Below are 27,568 nucleotides of genomic sequence, written 5' to 3' on the forward strand. Positions count from 1 at the left end.
AAGATTTACGATGCATTGGGTACATTGCCGGGAGCAAATTACGCAGCTCAGGTTGAGTTATAAGCGAATTGTTTAACATTCCCTAGTGAAGCTACGTGTTACGACTGCAGCGCGTTCCAGGCGTGCCGAGTTTTCATTTGCACGTTAAATCGTGCGTTTGATTAAAGACAAGGTTTAATGAAGTATCCAGACACAGTTTCAGGCACTAGTAATTTTATAATGTAACGTAAATTAAGATGCCGCCTAGAACAATGTAAAGCATCTTTGAAGCTAAATTTAAAATTTGTACTGTGTAAGTATATGATAAAAACGGAAAGATAATGATATAAATAGACATAAAATACTAAGCATGATTAAAATATTATTTTAAACATCATTCTGTGCTTTTTACATAAAAATAAAAAAAGTAGTTTATATAACAAATTCGCAAAGATCAATATAAATTAGCCGTGAGCGTCGCTATTTTCGCACGAATAGCTAAAGATTGAAGGTTAACTGTACGTGCACCGTAAATGTCTAGTTTTTCTTAAACATACGACCGTCCTTGATGACTCGTGAGAGCGGGACTCACAGATGGACATAAGGAAAAAACGTTGGGCATGTGAGTGAAAAAGTAAGAAGAGCCGACAAGGGACGAGACGAGGGTCGTGCTTGGTAAGCGAAGGAAGAAACAACGTGGCGGCTCGCCGGGCTAATTAATCCACTTTTTACATCTGGCTGGACTGCGCGCCTTCTGACCTCCTCTCTCATTTGGCGAATGCACGGAGAATTTTGGCGGAAATTCTTGCGGAAATACGCACGTACGCATTTCGCCGTAATTGACGTAAACTGACGTAAATTTCGAATTCCGCGATGCGTTCGATTTCGATGACAAAGCGATTTGCGCAACGCCGACAACGTGCTTTATCGCGCATCTTAAGTGCTTGCGCGTGAATCTCTCGAAGCGTGAACTGAGTGGTAGCAACGATCGAGAATAATGCGACTCTGAATCTTTGTTCTCTCAAGTTTCCTACCTAGTACGAGTTCTTATCATAATACATAGCTGATGTCATATAATCTTTTCCGATAAAACATTGTCTATATGTTTCAAAAGTAAATTTCAAAGGGAAGAGTAAATAAATCTAGAAAGTTTTGCAACTAACGGCAATACACGCGCTCTCGTTTATTATGTTTCAAATAATTGTTATACTTTAATAATGATTAGAGGCGTAATTAAAGACAAAACTGCCTCATAAACTCAATTCCTTTTTATAATAATCAATTGGTTGTAAGTAATTCTCAATGCTTTGCATAAATTATTGCCTTTCCTAATATTAAAAAAATAATTTCCAACTTTCCTTCTGTTATGACATACGTGTATATATTTGATCATTACAGACACCCCGTTGTAGTTATAGCAAAAACGATATATCTTCACTGCAGGAGTAACTTTCGGAGAAAAAGAAATGAGGATGGAGGTGTATCGCAGAGGATATAAATAAAAGACGACGTATAGCCAGAGAGACAGCTGCAGTGCGGCGTGCACCTGCAACCAAGCTAGGTACACGCAAGTTTTTCGTGGAAGCCCATTCTTGATGCGCAACGAAAGTCGACCACCGTGCAACCTTTTTAAGTAATTGCCGTACATATCGTTGCCGAGGGGGGGGGAGGGGGGTGGCATGTAATTTTTAATCAAAAACACTTTTTAACCCGCCTTTTAACACTAATGAAAAGATACATTTAAGTTACATCTAAAGATATACATCTGCGCAAGAATCGACCTTTCTCTCCGTCCGCCCCTTTCTCTTTCCCGACGATTCGTCGTTTGGTATAACGAAAGACGTTCCCGCCGGATCGCGACACAGATAACAGCATTCTAAACAATCTAAATTATATGCGAGGTTGCTCGCAAGAGGCGTTTAATGCGCCTGAAAGCGAAAGGGGTCGGAAGTTTGCCTATTCTTAGATGTGTACAGGAATCGTGCTCTCCGTGCTTGTCTGTTTGACTTTCCATTTTCCACTCGAGTCGGCTCTTTCCGTAGTCGGTAAGCGAAAAGTGGAGATAAACACAATGGCACACAAACTACGCCAAATAGAAATTCTTCGTAAAATAGATCCGCCCTACGTGCGTTGCGGCAAGAGAGATGGAAATTTATCCCTTTAGCTTTAACTTTCAGCACCACGTCACGCGCACTCGCTGCCTCCACCGGGGTGATGTCATATTTCTTTTTTATTGGACTTCTTTCCAGGTACACAAGGTACTTTGTTACATGCGAGCTTAGTTACAATGAATAGTATGTGATCCGTCTTTGTTCCGTTTTTTTCGATTTTCTGCAGATGCATTAATAAATGACTACTAAATCCACATTTATTTTTATGAGTGTACAAAGCGATATTGCTATATTAAAAAGAAAAAAAAAAGACAACCCCGAGATATTATCAATTTTGTTAATCATTATGTATTATGTATAAATTAAAATAAATTTATTAAAATTTGTAGTTACTTTGTTTCAAGCTGCAAGTTTTACGTAATAAACAAACATTTGTTTCTATGAAGAATAAATAATGTTTATCAAACATTGTTAATGTACTGTAAAAAAGTAAAATAAAAGATAGCGAATAGTCTGCCAGAAATTATAAAACTAACAATTTGATAACTGTGCGCATCGTTTACTGTTTCAGAGCTTGCAAACTTCTTCGCTAGGTATATGGACCAATAAGCAGCCCTCCAAAGAAGGTAAAGAGATACCTTCTTCCAACCTGTTGACCTGGATGAGGGCTTTTAAACTGTCGCAAAGAAGGACGATATCGTGCAGCAACCGGTGCCGTATCGGATCCCGCAAAAAGACGCGCCGCGGGACGATTTTAAGCGATGCAACGTAGACGGTGGAACGTACGCGACGCATCCGAGGATATCGGATGTAACTAAATCCCTTGTAGCCAACTACGTGAACAAAGGATTACCAGTGGCGGCTTAGATAAGCGCCGCCCCCTCCGACCGACGGCCTGTCTAATTTGCATCTTCCAACGACGGTTACGCTCGCGCCCGAATACGCTTCGAGGAAGTCGCATCCGCTCTGATCGACGCTGCCACCCTCCGCCATATGCCGACTTGTACGGAGGAGGGTCACCGAAAGAAAAAAAAAAAGAAAGACACGATGAGGGAGAAAAACGACGATGCCGGAGAAGTTAATGAGGAACCCGTTTCACGGCGATACGGTTCGGGGATCGGCACAGTCGGTGGTCGGTTCTTCGGCAGCACGAATCTCCAATCTGCTTAGGTCTAACCGGAAGAAGACGCGGAAGGAGGGGAGAAGATTGTCGCCAATTAGCCGGCTACGTAAGTTTATTGCTTAATGAGCCAATACTTGGCTTAATGAGCTGCGATTATCTATAACGGATGAGCGACGTATCATAGTCAACGTTATCTATGATGCGGGCCTCGCCTCTGCATCTTAGCAAGTGAGAAATTGAATTGAGAACACTGTTGCTTTCGTTAAAAAAGAATACAATTAAAAGATAAATATTTTACATTAAACAAATTACGTCACATTTTACTATCATAAAGCGAATCAAAACAAAATTAAAGAATAATCTTACTTAATGCGAGAGTAAAGAGATATTATAATCGCTCACGTATGCTGGAGAAGAATAAAAACATTGACCAGCAGTGTTTACCGCCAAAATAGACTTACCTGAAACAGAAAAAATATTTTATATTAGAAAAATATATTTCACATTCAATATTAATGAAAATACATGAGATTTAAGAATTTAACAAATGCTAAAAATATCTTTTCGTATATAACAGCGTAAATTACAGTAAGAAACGTCTCATAAGATCTGAAGATCCGTTGTGAGGAGAAGTTTGATGTCTAAATACATGAAATTTACGGGGAAAAATCTGATAGCTAACTAATTCGTACTGGTTCATCGCGACTCACTTGAGGAGATGAGAGATATCTAACACGTTGTTGCGCGGATCACACCTCGCGATGAAAAGCGAGGTAAGAAACGTCGCTCTCGGGGCTTATTTCCTTGCGCGCGTTGCTCGGTTAACACCCACTGCGCGATTTCTCGGCTTCCGTCTACACCCGGGATTATAATGCATTAGCGTGATGAGCGGCGAGCAGATTTGCCGGATCCGGAGCCGCAGTGAAATTGCCGCCAAGTACTTCCGCTCGACGTAAACGCACGGATCCTAGATTTCCGCGTTAAAGCAATTGCGCGCCGCCGAATCTAGCTCGCGTTTAACGAGTGCGCCGCTTGTTTAACGCGCACGCCGCGAAATTCGTCACCGCAGCAACTGCTTGTTAACCAAATAAGATAATAGGCGTAAACATATTATCTGTGCAAAGTTGTTGAACAGATTCGAAAATGCAAATGTCTAAATAGATGCGATATGTTCGTGTTGCAGCGCATTATACTATACATTTATACGTAAACTTTGAGTGTCGTAACTTTAGATTTAATCAAATCGATATTATTGTAGCAAAATTACTTTTAAAAATCTATTCAGATATTAAATTATTTATTCATGCAACGAAAAGTTATTACCTATTAGAAATCTGAATTAACACTATTGAGAGACTCATTTCGGAGTTAGAAGATTCCGCGCAAATAAAAATTTAAAAACTCAAAAGATATTTTAAGGAGGCGCATCGATCTATTCCTAAAACCTTAGGAAAGAATCGCAGATTAATCGAGCGACGGTGAGTCGAACGAGAGAGAAGAGACGGAAATGATAGAACAATAGACTTTAGCGGGGCTATGACAATTAAGATAAAAGTTTTCAGATTCCCTTTCGCAGGAGTAGGAATCGATACTTTCCTCGTTTAGATGAAAGTCTCGCGTCCAACCTCCCTCCTCCCCGTCGACCTTTATCGCGTCCCGCTCGTAATTAAGAAAGTCTTCGGAGAAGTTGCCCAAGTCCAGAGCGATCTTTCTTCATCGCGAGCTTTTTCTTTGCTGGATGATGCAGCGAGATCGAAGGTAACGAACGACAATCACGAATCGCTTAAATTCGAGCCAAACCCTTTTCGCCAGAATCCGTTCTGCGCGACTGACGTCCGATTAATCGAATCACGATTTTTCGACCATAGAATCTTAAGCGTTTTTATGAACGATAAAAATTTAACCCAAATTGTCACGCTTTATTTTATTTCATACTGTATGGCGTAAAAGTAATGATAATATTATAACGTGTTTTTTACAAAAAATAGGAAGTTATATTGAATGAAACTTTTGTTAAAAATTTGTGAAAAAAAATTTACACGTCAGAAATCCACATGTCAGAAATAAAAGATAAAAAGAAAACAAAAGGAAAAGTGATATGATGAAGTAATATGACAAAAAAAAATGATCCACGTCATTTTATGTAATTTACAATTCGCTGAATAACGATGTAATGGATCAAATCCCCAAAGAAATTAGAAAACCCGTTATCAAACATCAAATACAAACAATAAACGTTGCAGTCGATCTTCCTGTGAAAGAGTCGCGGATGAAACGACGGTTTCGTGATAGTGCAATTTTCAATTTCAACGCATTCACTATAGAAAATAGAAAACGAGCATATCTATTGCACGTGAGTTTACTCAGGAGATAGACTGTTAGTACATATACCTATACGCAGCGCCTCGATTAAATTGACTCAGGCCAACCGCCGCCTGGATCGACGAAATATGGCCTAATATCGAGGCCGGCATCGAGGGATGCTGGGATATATTCTCCGGTAGACACGGCGTATTGACGATTGGTACTGTTGCGTATGCAAGCTGTTTCGTAATTCATGAATAGCGCACGCAACATCGCGCAAAAGCTTACGAAGTTCATGCATAACACACGGAAAATTGCACACGTTTTAAATAATACGAGCGCGAAATCATTACTGCAGTTAAATGTGAAACGCAAACAAATAATTCCAATATTTAATTTTAACATTGTTGTGCATATATAATTTTTGTGCATATATAATTTTTGTGCATTTAAAATCATTATTATTTATAAATCATGTATCGTTTATCGTGTCTTTAATAATACAATCCTATTTAGGATTAGCAACTATTGCATTTATGATAAATGTTTAACTTATTAATAATCTAAAAAAAATTAATACAGCCTATTCAAATTTCTATCTATTAATTATATTTAAAAATATTATATTAAAAGAAAATAACGTTCTGATTTCTTTTCCTTCCAGTCGGTTTGTTAATTTTCCAGCGTTTTATAATACTTTTGACGTTTAAAATTTTAATTCCTCGTGGCTGTGAGAAGAAACGATCATATATAAATATCAATACACCGTGGAACTACATAGAGAGAATATTAATAAAAATAAACAAATAGTTTGTTTTTATTTTCTTTCCTTTCTACAGAATAAAACCATCATATGGAAATAGAAGTGATACGTGTCGCATGAGCAATCCATTAAAGTAACCTTTAAAAATGTCTGCCTTTTACATGTAACTCTGTACGTGACAAAAGAGAAGTCATTTATAGCGTGGCTGCTACAAATCGCGAACGATTACGTGTACGGATCGAGTTGTGATATAGAGGGTCGGTGGATCCACGTTGCCCGGTTGAAATAGGTTACAATCGTAGGAGGGCACCGATGTTCTGTCGGACACTGAATTGTGCCGTTTGATATCGCAATGCCGAGTTCCGAGCACGTTCTTCGTACAAAACGTTATTTCGTACGTGGGAAGTACCGACTATAAAACTGCCACGATATCTCAGAATAGGAAACAGGTCTCTTCCTGTTGGACAGGAAGCTGTTGAACCCCAATCTGCTTCACGTGAACAGCATGGTACGTATTGACTGTATTAGAAAATTCCGTTGAATTTTGCAAGCAATAATTACGCATTTATTAATTTATTTGCAGTTTAAAATATTATAAAATAAAATTGGCTTATGATCTGTGATCTGCAGCTCAAGGAAATAAATGACAGAAACTTGTTAATTGTAGTAAAAATTAAATCACAAATATTTTTTTTTGTGTACAATGTGTCTACTTCATCTTTCATGATTTGTATCATTTCATTAAAAAATAACAATAAATAATAAACTTGTCTCATGTGTGCGTAAAATATGACTTTCTTTTCGTCCCTATTCACCGGCGTAACACTTATAAGACATGCTAGAATCGGTGCTGCTATCGAGCAAGTCTGTGAAATCTGGTTCTGGCTGGAAGGTAGTAGCCCAGAGCATAGATACCTTGTCCTGTTATTAACAGGACAAGCGACCGTCTCGCATGTCGATCGACCATCGGTCGAGTTCCATGGCTGTCTACGTCGCGACGATACGGTCGGTTCTCGTGATATCGTATTCCTTCCTCGACACGAATTGCGCAACAAAATTACCACTCGAAATTGGAATTATCCTAGAATTACCATCGCCCCCGGGGTGATCGCAGGTTGTCTGTGTATTGATGTGTACGGAAGCGAAAGCAGTGCTTCACTAACGGTCTCGGAGCACGCACAGGTTTTCGCGGACTTCCCCGTTTGCCGACGAGCGCCAAACGTTTTGTATTCAACGCACCGCAACAGTTCGCGTTTAGCCGCAGAAAGAGGCGAGAAAGAAAACGTGTCGCGCCGCAAATGCAATTTTGGACAACGGATGAAACACGAAACCGCGTAAACGAATACGCGGATTAATGTGGCCGAATAATTGTTATCAAGTGTCATGAGTTACGTGCGCGATATCACTGGCGCGATTAATTTTCTCTGAATCAAATTTTTCTCGCAAAATCGTACGTTCGTTTTTGTAATACGTAATAAACTGAATTTTAGGAACTGCGATTGCAATTAAAATCCATGGAGAATTACATTTTTTCATGATTTCCATTTTCTCATCGGTGAAATTTCAAGAGAGAATGAAAACTGAGCATATTATATCGTTGTATAATGATGTATTCACACGCTTGCGTTTCACCTTGACAAATTGTCAATAATGTTACCTGCATTTTGTTTGCAGTAAATTACGCGCAATAGGTTCTGGCCGTAGCTCTTTCGGCTTAATTTATACAACGAGTAAATTCACTGGGGTGTTCGAGCTACAATGTCCTCTCAATGGATATTTGATCGTGAAAAATTCTCATTGAAATTGCATAACAGAATAGCCGCTTGATGAATCTCCAATATCAGCATTTTGAGTTCCATTGATTTTACAAAATTTTGATGAACGCTACTCATAGCTATTAACAGTTTCAAAATTATTTGCGATTGTGTCTGATTGTGAGTCCACGGTGTTTTTTTTTTTTTTTTTTTTTTTTTCCCCGTAGATATAATTATATCTGGCTCACGTTTAAATCAACAATGAAACAGTTGGAAACTTAAGCTTCCCAAAAATTTGTAACATATTCAAATAAACTTTGTGATGTATATCGAAATACGTGCATACGGATGCACGTATGAGCGATTCGTTCATATCGGAGTCTATCGCAAGTATCGTACGTCCAAATGCTGGCGACGACTATTCCCAAATCAATTTCAGCTACAATATGAGATGTCAGAAGATGAGTGAGATCTCGTCCCCCGACCTTGTCGGTACATCGATATCTCATCCCACCGTACTTCGTAGAATCCCCTGCAGAAATCGTCAGAGAGTGAAGGCGGAGGACTCTTCCTCTTAAGGAAATTGCTTGACGCGATGACGATTTAGGAACTATCGAATCCATTAAGCGTAACCGCGATGCTGAAGTCAGATGCAATAATATGATTTTGTCCAATAGGATTTGATATTAAACATGCGAAAGCGGGTATTGACGTGACTGCAAAATAGAGGATAAATGATTTATCAAGCGTAATCCTATTACGCATAATAAAGATCGCCGGTATCTCGTGGCGCCGCATTATAATTTTCAACATTACATGCGATGCAATCAGTTTAAAATTATATAAATTTACTTCACAAATTTGATATTCTTGAATAATATGAACATTATAAACCTGTCGTTATAATTCTCACAATTACGATAACTATTAATATGTAAATGTCATTCTTTTGTCATTTAAAAATCCACAGAAATTATAACTTGAAAATAGTGTTAGATAGAACTTCTTGAAAAATTTATTTCGCCTTTTTAACATTTTTTATTTAATCAAATAAAATAGTAAAATGATCGAAATGGGACACGAATAAAACAATATTAATCCTTCATAATTTTAAATTAATCTGTAGAATCAATATTTTTATTTGAAATAATATGCAAAATGTGCACTGATTTTTCATCTCAATTTTACGCTTGACATATCGATCGGAAGAGGGAGAAAGATACAAATCGTCTGTGGGGGCTACAGATTGAATGAATAAGATAAGGAAGAAGAGAAAAATGTGAAACAAGATGTCTATTAATATAATTCCTCGTCTTTCTTAATGAGGCATTCGATCGTGAGGCCTGAGATGCATATTATAAACATATTTATATTTCATTCGACGTTAATTGAAATTTTGTCAACATTGACAGCAACAAAGTCTCAGTCTCCTTTCTTCGCCGACAATACGTGTCTCTTATCTCTTCCTTCCTTCTCCCTTTCTTTTTAATATTCTATCAATGTGACAGTCTTTCTTCCTGTGTGATTGCATTAAGTTGTTCCCGTGCTTTTTAATTCAATTTAATGGTTGATCTCACGATTACTTTGTTAAGCTTCGAGAATCTTCGTGCCGCTTTCGAAAGTTCGTTGCAAATCTAATTTTATCAATTCACGCTTTATTATTTCCGTTGATAATGTTGACATTCTATAACAATATATACTTTAATACATAATTGGTTTTCATTAAAATTTTGAAGCAAATATATCGGCTAATGATCGCGATATGATCTCTCACGTTTCCTCCCTACGCAATAAAATATCTATATATATCGATGCGACAACGCGTGAAAAGAGACACACTGTTTCATGCTGTACGGCTATTGGCCTTATGAACTAATTAACACATACCCGTTAATTAAAATTTTACGCCAGCGATGACGTAGCCGTCGGCGGGCCAAGCTATCGGGACAAAGTTATCTGCACGGTCTCGCGCGTTTAATGGCTCACTGATAACCGCCTCGTTGAGCCGTCGGTGTTGCTCGTTTCACTTTTAAATCTCCGCGTATCTTTAAGCGAGATACGTCGCACGACGCTATAACTGTACATTCGTAACGAGAGATCGTCCTTTGTAATTCGCTCGTGTCACTTAGATTACGTTATCTGTAAAAAGAAGCGAATTAAAAATTGCAACTCGTGTAGTGCGTTTTTCTTATCTCTCGCCAAGGATCGCGATATGAACTGCTATTCAAAGTAATCAGGTGTTGATACACAAGGTTCTCTTGTATCTAAACAAGCGTAAATAACAAACTTTCTGAAATACCCGTTTACATCTCATTAAATCCATGCGCAAAAAAAATATTACGTGTAAAAAAGGCATCTTAAAGTTTTTAATTATAACAGACTGCACAACGCATAGTACTTGTACGGCACAGCTTTACCTCAAGATTAGTCCAATTTTTAGCATTGAAAAGTGCAAATATCACTTTTCGCGAAAACATTTAGCCATTCGCGTAGGTGATGCCCTCGGCATTTAATGACATTTCGAGAGGACGAGCAAGTGAAGTACCTTTGGCGCAATTGCCTTTAACCGGAATTACTTTATTGGTGGTTCCAGCCGCGAGCTACAATCGAGAACGAACGAACATACGGATGCGAGAGCTAACCCAGCCCACCATCGAATTCCCTCGTAGACGTCAATTCGGACCACCCCTTTTTCCTGAAAATTCAATTAAAATGGACCGTTTGGCCATAGAGATTGGCCGAATAGAGGCGAATCGAATGAGAATAGACAATATATAACGCGTAGCGTATATCCGCTAGGCGCTCTTCCGTCTAAGCGAAACGTCTATGCACTTCCTAATGCTATTATCGAACACGACACCCATCAATCAAAACTAAATCAATACCTGGACATTGAAATTTCAATCGTGGCGCAACAAAATGCGCAATTTCGAAAATAATGATATATATAAATTAAATTATGATAAAGATTTGGAAAAAATTACGTCAGTATTATTCATGTAACATGACGTTAATGTAATAAGAATTTAATATTTCATTAAATATCATTTTCGATAACTACTTTTTGACCATAAATTAATAATTTTTTTAAATTATGGAAGTATTTAGTTTTGATTAAAAATTGATTTGGAAGTAAACGAGATGTAATCGATGCGTGCAATATTATTATATACACATATGTATTATTCGCATTGTATATCATGTTGCTTGCCAACTGTCAACGTTGTAGAGATCTCTCGGATTTCGCATTTAGATCTTCGTACTTTGTACAAGTTGACCAAGACCACTCCCGAACTCACGTTGACTTGTGATAAAAATGAGAAAATCCATTTCGGTATCTAACTTCGAGAAAAGGCTCAAGACGCAAACCTTGTAAAAACTTTTACATCGCGGAACGAAAATCACGCGGTGGCAAAGTCTATGGCGCGAACTGAAAGCTTCCGCCGAGGTAACTCATCCCGTTTCACCTTTCCTTTCGCCCGCCTGTCCTTAACTATCCTTTACGCCTGGTCGAACTCACCCTTCGAACTCGAGAATGAGCCTGCGAACTCTCGGATCAGATATTTCGTCGCGTTATGCACTTGACTGACGGCCTTTCCTCGCAGCTTCGCGGAAAAATGCTTCCCTTTTCCTTGCGCGGCTTTTCGCTCATGCGATTATCCACTTTGAGAGTCCTACGGGCAAAGAAAACCCATCGTGCCAGCGCCGCCGACGCGAAAAGTTAACCGGGAGTTATTTCATCGGGTCGAGACGGAAGTTCTCATTTCGCAGACGAGTCCCGCCGAGGGACTCAGCATGGATTTCCAGACGCGGATAATCGCGCTCGTTCGCGAGAAATGTAGCACGAGCTATGGAAATAATGACGTGCGCTAATTCGCTACCGGTTTAATGCCCCCGTGTGACGTATGAATATTAATATTACGATCGTACATGTTTGCGGATGACGGTGTGGGATTAGTAAATATATTAATTATTTCGTGTTATACTGTCGAAATACACAGCAATACATTGCGCTTAGGACCAATTTGCATCTTTTACCAATGACAGCTGAAGTGAAAATGCATATTACAAAATTAATTCCCCCGAAACTCGCTTAGCGCGTTTATGAAAATATTCAGAAACGGCCATTTGCGTTAATCGACAAATAGTACGCATTGTCGTGCATATTTAATTTTCAAGTATTTCGAAATATCCCGAAATAATTATAAACAGCTTCTTTTTAGCAGTATTATCAAAATATCAAGAATTAATTAAATATTTGCTAAACTTTGTATTATTTGACGAAATGCGTCTTACTTTGCCAAGGCATCCTTCAATCGAGACGTTAAGTAAAACGAAAATCGTAAGAAAACTGCTACCTTCTCTGAAAATGTTTTTCCAAGCGTGATACTACATCGGCGAGTGTCTCCACGAGCGAGATAAATGAGCCAATTTTCCAAGGCTTAAGTTAGTGGCAATATTGCAGGCGGACCAACATGCTTCGCCGCCTCCGCACTTTAAACCTGACAGAATAGGAAGGGTACGCTGAGCTTTCCGTCTTCTCGAATGCGTGGTAGCGTTTAATGTGCCGCACCGTGCGGCTGATATCTCTTTATCCGCGGCGCGCACGTTACCGCGTTGCAGCAGTGTGCATCGATGCAACATACGGTTTCACCGGCGCGCGCTTCCGTCCAGTGCAGATGAAGCGAGCGCGCAGACCCGCCTCGGGGAGCGAAGATGAAGAGCGTGGGATAATATTATGGTTTCATTGGTGCACCTGAGTCGCGTTACCGCGCGCAGCTACCGCCAGCGCGCACGTCTGCTTTGTTCCGCCAATTTGTCTAGTTTGCACTCTCGAGGATCTTTATTCCAGATTTATTTGCCACTTGAGACCCGCTGCTATACGCCGAGGTAATGTTCCGCGCGATGTTTGCGCGATCATGACGTTCGTTCCTGCTGTTTCGCAGCAAGTGATATAAATACTATTGATTTATGCACATATGACAAGTAGAATAAAGCAGAGCATATATTATTCGAATTTTTATCTCTCAAGATACTGAACGAGTAATTAAAAACAGTGATTAGAGCAATAGTGTTAGTAGTCAGTAGTCGAATAAAAAAAAAGTTAAGCTTGGCTTAATTCGAGCATAATTATTACCGTGTGCTTTCAAGATCATAAGAGCACGCGGTGTATCCGAATCTAGAGCTCGCATTTATCAAAGATGTGACGTTTCAACTGTACAGATTAAATGGTGCTAGATGTTACATCTTTGATAAATGTGTGTTCGGAATACGGACCCAGTGTCACAGACTGACCAGATTGCATCCCAGAAAATTTATTCGCGATCATATAACATTGACACAATTCGCTGACAGTATAAGAGAACATGACAAAATTGTAAAACGTAATACACTAGTTCCTGGTAATAATTCAACGTAGTTTGTCAATGCATTTAAAAAACTTCTTAAAATCTTGTAAAGAAAGTTGTACAAAAGATGGCGAGAAACTTTTAGCTTATATAGATTTGGTCCCGCAATGTCAAAGAGTTGTATAAAGTTGTGTACGTTTAATTCAACAAAATGAATTGCGAATAAAAAAAAAATACAAACGACTCTATGAGATTTTTTAAAATACTTAAAATATCGCATCACAGACACTCGTAGAATCATATACTCGTCAATTAAGTATAAAGTGTTCGGGAAATTTGTTTAAACGATTTTACCGTTTGCCCTCTTTGGTTTCAACGCGCATATTCATTATCCGCGCGAGCGACATGACGTATGGCGCGCCGATGTATACATATATTTTTAACGGAATTAAGCGGCGCGTCCGATTTATCGGCGATAAACGCAAGCCCCGTGCTGCGGATCGTCGTTCGCACTCGATCGGAGCGCGCCGGCGAGGATTTGCTGCCTATAATCCGCTTCGTTCGCGACAGGACATCTCCCCCACCGGCGTCGCGCGCTTCCTGCCCGGTGATTGCCGAAACGCTTTCCCTTTCCGCGATCCGATTTCACTAGCTGTCCGGGAACGCCTCTAGCCACTCCGTCTTTACATGGTTGCGCGGGATGAGCGAGATGAAGAACGTCGGATAATATTATGGTTTCATCGAGGCGCCCGAGTCACGTTACTCGGCGCTTCCTAGTCCGCAGGTGCGGCGCGTTTTGTTCCGCCACTCGGCCAGATTGCACCCTCAAGGATTTATCTGGGATCCGATTCCAACTCTTTCGCGAGGATATATTCCACTTTTCCACGGTTATCTTTATATATATATATATATATATATATTTTTTTTTTTTACTCTAACGTCAGTTGCACTCGACACGTTCCGCGTGATGCTTTCAAACTTTTTTTTGTAAAAGCACTAGCGGTCTATCTCGCGCGGTTAAATCAAAGAAAATGTCGAGAACAATGATGACAATTAAACAAGAGATTTTTGTCGATGCTGCGAATTTCTCTCGGCATCGCCTGAAGCTCGATGTATCGCTTTGCCACAGCTCGAGAGCGCTCGTAGTATCGGATTAGCGCGAAACTTCGCGCTCTTTTATTCGCTTGGAATGTTCTTATATCTCGTCATGTATAGTACGCAGTATGGGTGGATTATCATTGCGCGCACTGCACAGACGCGAAACACAAAGACGAAGAGTTAGCAGAGTAATGTTATGGTTTCGCTGAATCACTCGAGTCACGTTACCAGCTGCTTCCGGAACCGCGAAGAGCTTTGTTTCACAGCTCCGCTGGATTGCGCCCTCAAGGGCTTATCTCGTTGATCCGTTTCTTCCTTTTGCCGCCTAGAGATATTCCGTTCTTATTCCTTCGATAATTCTTTCCGCCTCGTTCTTTTATTTTCCTCTCTCTGCTTTCTCGTTTTCCCTCTCTCGTATCTCGGTACCGTCTGACTTTATTTGCGCCGCGAATGACTCGCGGTATCCGTCGCAGTTAGACTCTTGGCTCGTTTATATTACAGCGAATCAGCGCCAGAGATGCGGTTCGCTTCTCGTACCGCGGGAACGTGACTGGTGTATTCGCCGGTGAAATGCAGATTCGCGAGGGAAAAAGATATAAATCGACGAAACGTAAAATTAACGCGTTGCCACCAAAATTCGAAATGTAGATTAAATAAAATTCGCAAATATATTCAAATGTTGTAAAAGTGTGCAAAAACAAAGAAAACAAAGTCAGCAACTTTTTTTACGATAATTTTCATCACTATCATATGAGATAACAATCGATTTCAATTATAATCACTCTCCTTAGAAATATTTTTCCGAAATTATACGAATAATTTAAAAATTATCCGTCATGTTAAGCGAAGAAAATATTAATGGCTTAATGCGGATTTGTGATTTAAAATAATAATTAAGCAATTTTACATAATGTATATCTAATACCTTATAATAATGTTACGATAATATGCGCTCGAAGAATGCCGGGAATTTCTGAATATGTACATAATGAGCGCTTCTTCGCTGGAGCGCGCGTCTTCTTAACATTCCACAAGTCTGTTTTATGAGCCGCGGTTACTGGCGAAGTTCTTCCAGAATTGTCAAGTCCGTTCACGTAGAACTCGATTTATTTCTCCCGTGTAATCGAGTCGCGGTTGCTACGCGCATGTAAAAGAAGAGCGCGAGAGCCCGCCGGTGAAGGGAGTATCGCGGCGGCAACGGAAGAACGCAGAAGCTAAGGTAGACCGAGATTGGACGTATGTCTATGCGTACGTGTTCGTTCCTCTCTTTATGAAAGGCAAGTAGCTAAACCGCTTTCGATTTGTAATCCGGACAGAGACGCATTCGCGTCTAGATTTACAGACGGCGTACGCTCCAACCGGAGAAAGAGAGAAAGATGTTCTCTCTTTCTCTCTCCCTGATAAAGAACGAAAGGAGTAACCAGAGAGAGAAAGAGAGAGAGAGAAAAAGCGAGAAAAAGTGCGGGAAAGGGAAAGAGAAACGGGATGAGAACGAATCGCCGCGGTATTCCGATTCAAAGGAGCAATAACGGGCGAATCCGATCTGCTCCCCCGAAGCTTCCCTCTTCGTCGGCGTATTCCGACCACCCTCTTTGCCACCGTCAACCGGGTCGCTATCTGCTTATCGAATAAAATATCGGCCAGACGTATGCGCATACGTACGAGTGTAGGCCTCACCTACACATCTCGTTATGCGTTTCCGCATCTCTGTATCCGACTGCAATCTGTCGCACCACAATGTGGCGTCACTACTCCATCGCGCCGTCGTTCTCGTCGTTCTTTTGCACAGCCTCGCCAACGTTTGTTTAACACACGTATATACCGACGCTGCTCTCGCACGCAAATTAAAATCTCGAAATCTCTCGCTACGTTTTTTTTTCTCGCTCGCGGATACATCGAGCGTCCGCATCCATATCGCGTAGGCGGCGAAATGTTATCGACGCGTTGCATCACGACGCGGATTCAACCGTGCGGCGCAACCGACAGACGTGATGTAACGACCTTCGCTTCTTTGTTATTTCTATATTGAAGATTTTGTTTTCCGTATGCTTTAGATATATAAAGTTAAGCACAGCTGTTTAAACAAAAATTGTTGTAAAAAGCGTCACTTTTTAGCATTAAATATTTAACCAATTAAATCAAATTCCTATTTAAAAAATTTTATTTAAAGTGAAAAATACGATTTTGTTGATTGTATTCTTAAAAGTTAAATCGTCAAAAACTTTTCGATTTTCGATGATATAAATAGCTTTATAATTACATCATTATTTAGGAAAAGAATAACTCCCGAGAGACCTGTAAATATTTTGATATAATGACATTATTAATCAATATAGATATTATCGATGCAGCTTTCCGAAATTTATTGAATAGTAAATATTTAATGGCAAAATATAACAATGCTCAATAATCATTATTTATTCAATTCTACGAGGTCTCATCAGGTTGCCTAATGAATTCAGTTACTCTTAATTTCGAAATTCGGGATATTTCAATCGTGTCTGAGTCGTATTTTTCTGCACGTTCATAAATTTGAATACACATGAAGCGTTCGCGTTCCAAAGCATTCTCGCTTTTCGATTAGCGCTGAAACATTTTTAAACTCGCTTCTGTAAAGCCCGCGCGCGCTACGCTTTAACTCAGCGATAAACAACAAATGAAACTTCAAATAGTTCTCCGTTAAAACAAATACACCGTGGCTCTTATACGTTGTATTTCGAATCGAAATTAAACACAATGCGCGGAACGGCGAAACGAATGGTAACATATGCAACGTCGATTTCCTATGATATACGCGCCGCAAATTTGCTTCAGAACTGATTCATTATGCATTTAGTAATTACCGCAATACTGTTGAAGTGTTTTCGCAGCGTTTGCAGCATTCGCAGTATTCATAATAGAAAATTATTTCGTTTGCCCAATCAAACTCATTGCCCTAAAAGTGTAAGCAAAGTCGAAATGTATTATCTCATGTTTCGACTTTTCAAAGTTTAATTATATTAATTGAAATTTTCGTAAATCGACCGAATCGAGGAAACTGAGCACTGTGCGCGCCAGTAAAATTATTCCAAAGGTATGAAAATGCAACGGCTCGTAATGCATAACGGAAAATGCAGAGTTTGTAATAGAAGTCGCGACAAAACCTACACTCTCTTGTACGAAAAATGCACTCTCGACGCGACATCAGATCTGTTCATTATTCCCGTCTCTTTCCTTGAAAAAATACAGCAAAGTTCGCTTCATTAAAACCGTGCGCGGACACGTACACGAAGTGCATAAGTATCGTACGGTAATGCCGACTTATTCAGGCGAAGATAATACGAGAGAAAAAAACAAACTGGAAGATAAAGAACAATACGCACAATGCAAAGCCTTTACGACGAAAGTAAAAGAAAGGCTCGCATAACCAAGAGACAGATGCGAGACGGATGTCGTGCAAAAAAGTCGGATAATGAAGTCGCGCATATGTACATGCGATATAAGCAGCGGGTGCAAATAAACTTCTCATTCAATTTCTATTTCTTTTTTCCTCAGATATCACGCGTGTCTCCGTCGTAGTCTTTTCATAACCCGACGACAAAGGCATAAAACAGCATTGTTCTGACATAATGATTACGCGTCTTTCGACTAATCGTTCATGGAAAACGATAATTAGCAAAATAAAGTGAGTTTAAAATTGAATTAAAAAATATGTATTTCTAGAACTAACAATGCCATTTATATAATAATAATATCTTTAGCATGTCCATATTCTTTACTCCAATAATTTGCTCTCGAGTATTGACGTGTAACGTGGAAAGTGAAATATTGGCCACAAGCAGTCGTTATCGGGAGTAAACTATTCCCTAGCCGTGTAGCGTCAGCTCTTTCTTCATCCCGGCGAAAATTCCATCCGTGCGCTCTCGATCGCAGGATTGTCAGTAGGTGTGTATGTACAAGCGCGCCTTAATCACCAGCCTGATTTACGGTCCGCGATCATGCGAGGCGATCGAACGAGCGCGCGTGTCTCGCGCGAGTATATCCCGCGGCGCTTCATTTTTCAATGAAATCTACAACGAGCACGACCTCTAACCTCTTAATCTTCTGAAGAAAAAAGCGCCGGCCGAGAATTATTTAATAATTAATCAATTCCCGTCCGCGATTTCTCAATCTTCTCGATTCAAGCATCGCAGCGTTGTCGTTAAAGAAATCTTCCGGAACGTGTGACGTTTAACACGTACACTTTATTACAGCGCTGGCAAAATTCTTCGTCCTGCTACAATTCTATTAATTGTGAAAATTATATACATCAAAAGTAATTTAAGAACAATCAAATGCGGGTAATTCACTTTTTTCTTCTCGTCACGGTAACTCACGTTAAAGTGACTCGTGTCACGAGACGCGGCGGAAACAATGGAGCGCTCTTTACAAATGCCCTCTTCAAATGACCACTGGCCTGTGGCGGAGTTATCCGCGCACAAAGATCCGCGAACAAGGGGAGGCAGGCCAGTTTGCATCCCCATATGTGAAGTCTGGCGCGGACCACCCGTTTCAACGCATCGTTGGCCGTTACAAGCCACCCTTGCGCAGACTATAAACAAAACTAGGAACGATACTCCCGACTTGGCTTCCTCCTGCTGTCATGTATCCTCTTTCCCGTTACCCACGCGGATACGAGCGTGGCGAAGCAGAGACGGAAGCGGAGGAGGAAAAAAAAAAAAAAAGAGCGCGGGAATACGTACCACTTCAAGTAACGCAGTACTGTCCCCATCGTTTGCTCTTTACTATTCTTCTGTTCTGCGCCCGCTCTTTTTTCCTTCCCTCTTCTATCCTTCTCTCTGTCCTACCTATATTCGTGATCGTTCATGCTTTAGCCGAAAACAAGAAATGTATGCTAAACTTATGCGGCCCGGGCGATAAATTTGCATAGCAGATACTAGGTATTCGTAGCCGTGGAATAGAGCAAGCTGTGCAGCTACGATAACACGAGACCGTCGGCAAGATACTACGCAAACGTACGCGGACATACGCGCACTTACACGCGGCTCCGATCCGCGATCGTATAGACTTCTGTTTCAGCACATCGTTTTCTCTCCGCTCCGTCGGATTCTATTCTCCGGTCGTTTAAGACTCGCCTCGGCTCGCGTCGGATCGGTATCGACGTCGTCGAAGGTACATCTACTTCGCCCCGTAGAACGCGTCTCAAAAGCACACTCGTATGAACGAGGATACGTGTCGGAATGGTACACAATGTGCACGTCGTCCAGTGAAGAGGCTGTCACTGCAACTGCAGGATTCGTCGGGAAGCTCCACTGAATAAAGATTTACACTGCACGCATGGCTGCGCCAGGAAACGTTACACTGAAGTGCAGTGCATCTAAAAATATGATCTCGCAACCGGCGCAGAGAATGATTCTTTACTAAGGAGAACTAAGATATCAGTCTGGACTGTGTGCGTTTATAATTGTTGAAAAAGTTACAATCGCGCTGCTCAAGAAATTAATACAAATAAAGAGAGACATACCGGAACTCACACAAGTATTGATTAGAGCTTTCGAGTGTCGCTTGTCAAAAGTTTTACAATAATATTTCAAAAGCCAAAAGCGGATAAACTAGATATATAAAAAAGTTTCATTTCTGCAAATCATTTCTGCAAAGTCAAATAATATTACTGCGAAAAATGAAAGCGTTAATTTGAAAAATTCGGGTAAATGAAGTTTGCTAAAGTGCTACAATCAAAGCACTCGAGTAAATGTGGTCGCGCGAGCGTGTATATACGTCAAAGATTTCTATGGTTTGAGGCAGGCATTTTACCGCCGTGTAACACCGGCGATGTTGCGAAGCAAAAGTTGGCAGGATTTATGAGAACGGAAAGCGGTACGCGTACTGTGTTCCAGTAGAAATCGGAATGAAAAGTTTCCTGGGTTTCCCGACCTCCTTCGATATTTCCGTTAACCATCTGAAGCCGGCCATAAAAATGGATAGCGAGATTCCGTCAGTTATAAATTACAAGTGAAAGAATTATTCCGGCTTATCACAAGTGTTATGATAATATCCACGAATTCATCTCCCGCGTGCAATTTTATAAGTAGATAACGTATCAAGAATAGAAATGTGCACATCAAGCTACGTTACGTGCAAATACTACACTGAAACGGAAAACTTTATAATAAACGTGAAGCATTATTTATAATTTTGTAATTAAATTTTCTTTAAATGGTCCACTCCGTACCAGAAAAGATATGAATAAACTTGCAAAATTAATACCTCTCACGCGTCGGCAGCTTAAGCACTTTTGCACATTACCGCGCCATTGCGGCAATCCATTGTAAAAGTTCAAGAGAATAAATAGAATATAAATCACGTCTCATGCACATACCAGACAAGTGCAAACATCACAAACGTTTAACATTTATTACATCACTGCAAATTTTGCGTTCCATTTATCACGAGCAGAAAAGCTCGTGCAATTTCGCGCGCGCGGCGTACGCGTGTGTACGTATAAATGAAATTCGATTCATATTCATCACGTTTATGTCGTTTCACTCGCAGCGAAAAATCAGGAGTAATAGGTATTTCGTATATATGGCGATTCGCCGGCGATTTTTTTTTATTTTCGTCAGTATCAGACTGATACGACAAAACTGCGCGTATTTCCGCAGTTAAAAAGAACCGAGGGGAACGTTTTATGAGTGCAATGCTGCTTCGTTAGTATCATCCACCAGTAGATATCGGCGACTGTCGTATGCGGTCGGTTACGAGAGAAGTTCGATACCGTGCGGAATATACGATAATGGCGCGCGGAACAAGCGGCAGCGAACGTAAGCGAGTAGATTGGGCGAGTGTACGAGTTCGGTGAGTATTCGATTGTCACCAAGTTTTGCTGTTATTTTGTCAATGGTCGCATTACGTTAGGTCGATGGCGCATTGACTATCGCGGTTGGTATAGCGTAACTACTTCGACTGCAACTTAATAAATAACCAAGTGATATCGCACCTGAACCGCACCTTTACACGCTCAAAATCTAGATAACAGCATTGTTTCAATAGTACATTGATATACGAATACAAAGAGAGTTTAAAATATTTTTAATAATCTAAGATACACAATTCGACATGATACAAATTACGATTGATCATGCACAATGTATCAATTTGGCAACAATAGTCACAAAAATTAAAAAAAAAAAATAAGAAAATAAAAACATAAAAAATAACGAGAGATAATTTCAAAAAAAATCTACGAGATAATCAAAATCGTGAAGCAGTTAAAAACTAAAATGCATTAGAATTGTCTACCCGCAGTAAAAATTCCTTATTACAAACTTAAATTACATCTAAAAATATGTTCCTTTTAATTAATAACTGCTAGTAAGAAGAAATTCTTATCAGTTTCTATTCAGTTCCACGATTTTACAGTAATCTTTTTCTTTACTCAAGAATATAATGAGCAAAGAATGGCAGAAAATTTTTTGATCTGCTTAACTTATTTTTCCAACGTAATATTATATTAAGATAGTAAAACCTAATAAAGAATTTTATCCACTTTAAAGAACAAATAAGAATTTAACTATAAATATTATGCTTTAAATTTTACGCGGAAGCATGCACTTTAATTGGTACAATCGATACACATGCCTCGCAGTTTTCACAAATATATATAACATAAAAATCCTATTGAATTCATAAGCTTTTTATTGTTTCGCTGTGTTGAGCGTCGAAAGAGAACAAAACGTATCGCGTGAATTGCACGGCATGACGAAGAATCGTAGGTGCAGAAACGGAGCACGTAAGTAGCAGGTGGCGAAAAAGATCGGGGACGATTCAGTTTGCCCTACTGTTCTTGATATAACATCTCTTCTCGAACGTAAACTGGCATATTTCTAGAGTTTCGGGGAGAAATTTTTCATCCCTATTTTTCCCCTCAATGCTTTCACCAAATCCCGTCCTCGTTTAAGGAAGAAATTCGCATTTATTGTCCATGTAAAGCAAGATAAGCCGTTGTCACATTTGAAATGATTAGAAAAGGTAAATCAGCGAAGTTATGTACAGCTTTGTAAATAAGAAAAGACACAGCTACCATACAATATGTAATAAGATTATATTTTAAATATTTGCATGAATAAAAATATAAATCAAAATTAAAAAAAAAAAGATGTAAAAAAGCTATTTTTTTAATGTAAGAAAAACAGAAATATATTAAAGATTATTTTTCATTATGTTGACCATCGTCGTTATCTTATATTTTGAACAAGAACAATAAAGTTTCCGAAATTTCATTATGATATTAAGAGCAATAAATGTATATTATTGTATGATGCTCGCAACGGATAATAATTGAAAGATAACAATTGAATAGATAAGATCGATATGTTTCATGAGTCAGAAATTTCACCGAACCAAATGTGAATCGGCTGATATAAAGCAGTAAAAATAATTTGTACCCCAAAGGACCGATACTAAACGCAAACACAGATAAGCTCGCGATTGCATAATTGCAATCATGCGACGGAGTCACCACTCATTTCCCAAAGGTCGGCGCCCATTTGTCAGCGCGAACGCATCGAATCTCTGTATCTCGTTCTCTCCGCATCGCCTGCGGAACGACGAAGATTGGCAAGCTGCGATTCCGGCGCGGCAGAAGCGATTTCCATCGGACGTTACAACGAATGGGCCAATCGAAGGGAATCGATCGGATTTTGCAATCAGAGACCCGAATCGCCCGTACGGCCAGCGATGCTCCGCTTTATAGGAGCAGACGGAGCCGCCGCGCCATTCGTGTGCCATTTGGGGACTGCAAGATACACCCCATAACTTATCCCCGAGCGATCGCATCAGCGTTTGTCCTTGATTCCACGATTATGTTACACACACGGATCAGTGTCAAAGTCTCTTCTTCCGAGGCTTATGTAGAAAGCACGCGAGCGAGGAGGTAAAATTACGAAAGAAGGGAGTAGAAAAGGAGAGAAAGCCTGTAGGTAATTTTCCGGGCAATCGTCGTGCTGCGTCAGTCGGAAAAACACTCGAGAATGAAACAGTTCTTCAGTGTCACTTCGCTGATCCCTCGCAGTTCGAACCAAAGCTCAAGATGGATTGAGAAGTAACGTGAGATTCTCTTTCGTTTACAAAACAAAGATTACTTTTGAAAAAAGATTTTGCTTCGATGATGCTGTGTTATTGCCAGGTATATTAAGCTATCTAGCCCTTCGTAACTTTTTAATAGTTGGAGCAAAAAAATAACCTCTTAAAGTAAAAATTAGCAAATTATTTTCATATATAAGTTATTATATATTCTGATAATTTGTCTTAGATAGCTTAATATACCTGTTATTGCCGCGATTTTTAGAAATGTTACTACGTTAACTGAAAGATGTATTTAAAATATCAATTGCATCGCCCATTTTGTACTTTCGTAGTAAATCCAGATTGTTCAGTTCGGCAGTCCTCAAAAGAAACAAAAAATCGTACGAAAACCATCCGTTTCATAAAGCTCTTTCTATCATCCTCTAAAAGCTCTCTTTCATAAATCCTCTTTCTGTCATTTAATACGACGACGATAGTATTGATATCAAGAGTATACGTTGCTGATTCGCCTCGGCTACACGATTTCTACTCACTTGCAGTAGGCGCGTTTGATTACCGTGGATTTAACAGCGGTTCTCGAATGCCGGGTTTAGATTGCGTTTAGGTGGCTCAGGACGTACAATATCTCCCTAGTCTACTTTCCCTCTCTCGGTCCTGTTACTATTCATGATTGCGAGGCGGGATATCGGTGGCCAGCAATTCAACGAATCAAGATTAGTGGCAAGTACAGGTAGTCTTTCGCTCGCGTGTTTTTATACACGCACACTCGGATATTGTTAGTGTTTATATTGCTTATCTGCTCGCGAGAGATCGCCAATCTCTAATCTATTTGACGCATTCAATCATTCTTTGAAATATACAAAGTTCGAATTTAAAAAGATTCACTTTAATATCCTTAAGTAAATTCCTAAACATATTTCGAATTATGTTATTATCCATGTATAATTAAATTTTCAGTGTACAAAACATTCAAACAAATTATTAAAATAAGCAAGTATTGTATCTATATATTATTTGAAAATATATTGCATTCAATTTATTTTGGAAGCACATTGTTTAAATATTTTTTATATTCACATACATATTTATTTATCTTGCTGTGCTTGCAAAAATACAAAGTACTTCAAAAAACAATTAGAGTTCACGACACATCAAGTGTCAATTTATTTTTGTGTAAAAAAATGCTTTCTATAAATAATTATATATATAACATTTCTTCTATTGTAAATTTCGTGAAACATCATTTTAAAAGCCTATATGCTCGTTGATAACAATGTACAAAAAAAAAAAAGAAAGAAATGTGCCGCGCGTTAAAGGTGCGCTTATTGATCGCGTCAATCGTCGGAGCTTTTTATTCGTTCCGGAAGCCAGAGTGCATCGTTCCGTACACAACTCCACGCGCGTTAATTGCTTCTCGATACGCTGCACTCGACATACGATCGAGAGATAGAAATTTGTTGCGACACAACCAGCGAAACACATTGTCACTTGCTCTCCGCCGGTTTTTTTCGCGCGCTTAATCGCCCAACCGGCATCTAAGTTAATTCGTGGTTGTAAAACTGACATATCGTGTGAATAAAATTTTCTAAGAAAGCATTACATTTTATTAGCACATTGTATTTCCATAAAAAAAAAAAAAAATAAAAAAAATAGAGAAGTCGATAGAGCACGATTTGTCCTAGGTTTTCTCTCTCATCGCTATTGTAGATTTGATTTCTTGCATATTTGCGAAAGTTCTAATCAATAAATATTCATATTGTATCTTCATCCCGCGGTATGCAACGACCCGAATATGATCAGATGACTTTTGCTTTAGCGCGATACTCGATGGCAAGTTTAAAACGAGCTCAACTAAACCAGTGAAATACGTTTTATTATGCCATTTCGTGAAATTGTTGCCATTAGAGGTTCCTATCGATTTGCCAGGAATCGAGATAAGAGGATAGAATGTTGAGGAGACCGAGTGGAACCGAATGTGGATCGACGGACAGACTTCGTCTTCAAGTACGACACAGGTAGAAGTAGGAATATAAATAATCGTCCAATTTGCTCGACTGATACGTATTCTTATCTTTTTCCTGCCCATCGTATTCGATTCTCAGGAGTGAGACGCAAGAAACAAAAAAAATCCTCATGGGAAAGGATCGCGTCTTTGCTTTCCAAATGAATCGAACACTATCCAACTTTTATTTCTCTTCTTCTCTCTTCTTCTTCTCTTGTTCTATCTAATTGAGATGGATTCATTAAATATTTTAAAGTGTCTGTTCTTTTATCTCCAACACACCGACATGAGAGAGAAGATTTAATCATTAATAATCTAATCTGATTAATTTATGCGTCAACAATTTAAATTCTCAGTGATCCTTTTTTCAAGTTAAAAAATTGTTCTCTCCTTCTTTCTCTTACCATCGTAATGCCATCGTAAAATAACGCACGGCCGCCACCGCAAATAAATGCGTGACATATGATTTTTATTCCGCTCTGTACCTACGTACGCGACGTCAATAGTAACATTATCCCGGCTTGTGGACACCGGCACGATATCTAAATCCACGAGTGTGCGCGAAAATATAAGTATATCGTAAATATGCAAATGTATTTATGCATGTATCGGTCATGCAAATACATTTAATGTCTTTTGTTCGCGCATCAATCAGATTAAAGTTTTAAAAACGCATTAATTTTCTTTCTTGCTTTTTCTTTCGAATAAATCGCGTCCTATATTAATTTTTCCCATGCAGAGAATGTTTGAATAAGATATGCCATTGTTAAAAGCGACGTACTAAATATACGCGTCATAGCGTAGTTAAAATTATGCAAATTAAATTAATTATTAATGAGCACGATTACAATAAATGCAATGATAATTAATAAATGGTAGAAATTATCAGGGTAAAAATAATAGTCGAATATGATTAAATAATACATTGGAAAATAGATTTTTCAAATAATTTCATAAATTTAAATGAAAGTGAAATGAAAATGAAAGAGATAATAGTCTTGCCAATTCACCGAGAATGAGAGTCAAAGATGAGAATAAAACCGAGTGAAATAAGTCTTGCGTGCTTGTAGAGGATGAGAGTGACATGAGAATGAGAGCGAGTGAGATAAAAGTCTAGCCCGCGGCGTCAAATATGATTTCAGCAAGCTCGTGTCGAAAATGAGAGATCTTTTAACTGGAACGAAATGCAACCTTAAATAGAAATTACTTTTGCAATTTGCTAATTTAAAATCTACTGTACCGTACTATGTACAGAAATATCCTATCGATTTCTCCTAATATTTTTCAATTATCTGCTTTATAGCCCACTGCACGCATTTGTAAGTGCAACGCGCATATTATCATTAGCGTATATATAATCCAATTAATTATGAATAATCAGACTTAATACAGAGTCAGAAAGTCAATCGATTATTAATAATACATTAACCATTAACAATTCGCGCGCAAAGGGCTCTCTCCAAGCAATAAACTGTTTTATGGAAATGTGCGATAACGTAGAATATTGATCGCATTGGCATGTCGTGACGATTAGCGTGACGATTAATGCAATCGCTGATTGTCGGGTTTTAGGGGAGCGCGGGAGCCAACATGCAGTTCGTTTGTGTAAAAGTAGAAAATCGAAAATCTACTATACAAACGAAGAGACAGATGAGCGCGGGCCAGTCCAACAAAAATGGGAATGAAAGCTAGCGAACGGGGGAAAAAAAAAAGGAAAAGAAGCTGAATCTACGCTCGACGGAGATTGTATTGACATAAAAGAATATTGTTAACATTTCAACCGTCGATACATCGCCGATGAGTCAAGTACGCCGCGGATTGCCTAGGATCAGGCGGGGGAAGAAGGCGAGACTGGTGACGGGAGACGAGGCGGAGAGGTGGTCTCGACTGTATGGTTATTACCATCAATAATGGCAATTTGGTTTGCAAATGGCTCGAAACGCCAGGCTGAACCGTTCCTACCTACAATTTCCCTCCGTTTTGCGGCAGGAGAGCACTCGCCCTCTCTCGTGCAGTCAGCCAC

General features: G+C 39.3%; 1 protein-coding gene and 1 long non-coding RNA gene across 13 annotated transcripts in view; one reads left to right on the top strand and one right to left on the bottom strand.

Moving 5' to 3' along the window:
- LOC105672082 (uncharacterized) overlaps positions 1–3,932 on the top strand; it is a 167,042-nt gene extending 163,110 nt beyond the window's left edge. For all 4 annotated transcript variants that reach the window (XR_010890977.1, XR_010890975.1, XR_001100754.2 and 1 more), the window contains exon 7: positions 2,662–3,932. This is a non-coding gene — a long non-coding RNA (uncharacterized lncRNA). The remainder of the gene's footprint in view (positions 1–2,661) is intronic.
- The window catches only part of LOC105672085 (Shal K[+] channel interacting protein), a 281,338-nt gene that overhangs the window by 148,184 nt on the left and 105,586 nt on the right, over positions 1–27,568 (bottom strand). The window lies entirely within an intron of this gene.

The sequence above is a fragment of the Linepithema humile genome, chromosome 6, assembly GCF_040581485.1.
Source record: "Linepithema humile isolate Giens D197 chromosome 6, Lhum_UNIL_v1.0, whole genome shotgun sequence".
NCBI lineage: Eukaryota > Metazoa > Arthropoda > Insecta > Hymenoptera > Formicidae > Linepithema > Linepithema humile.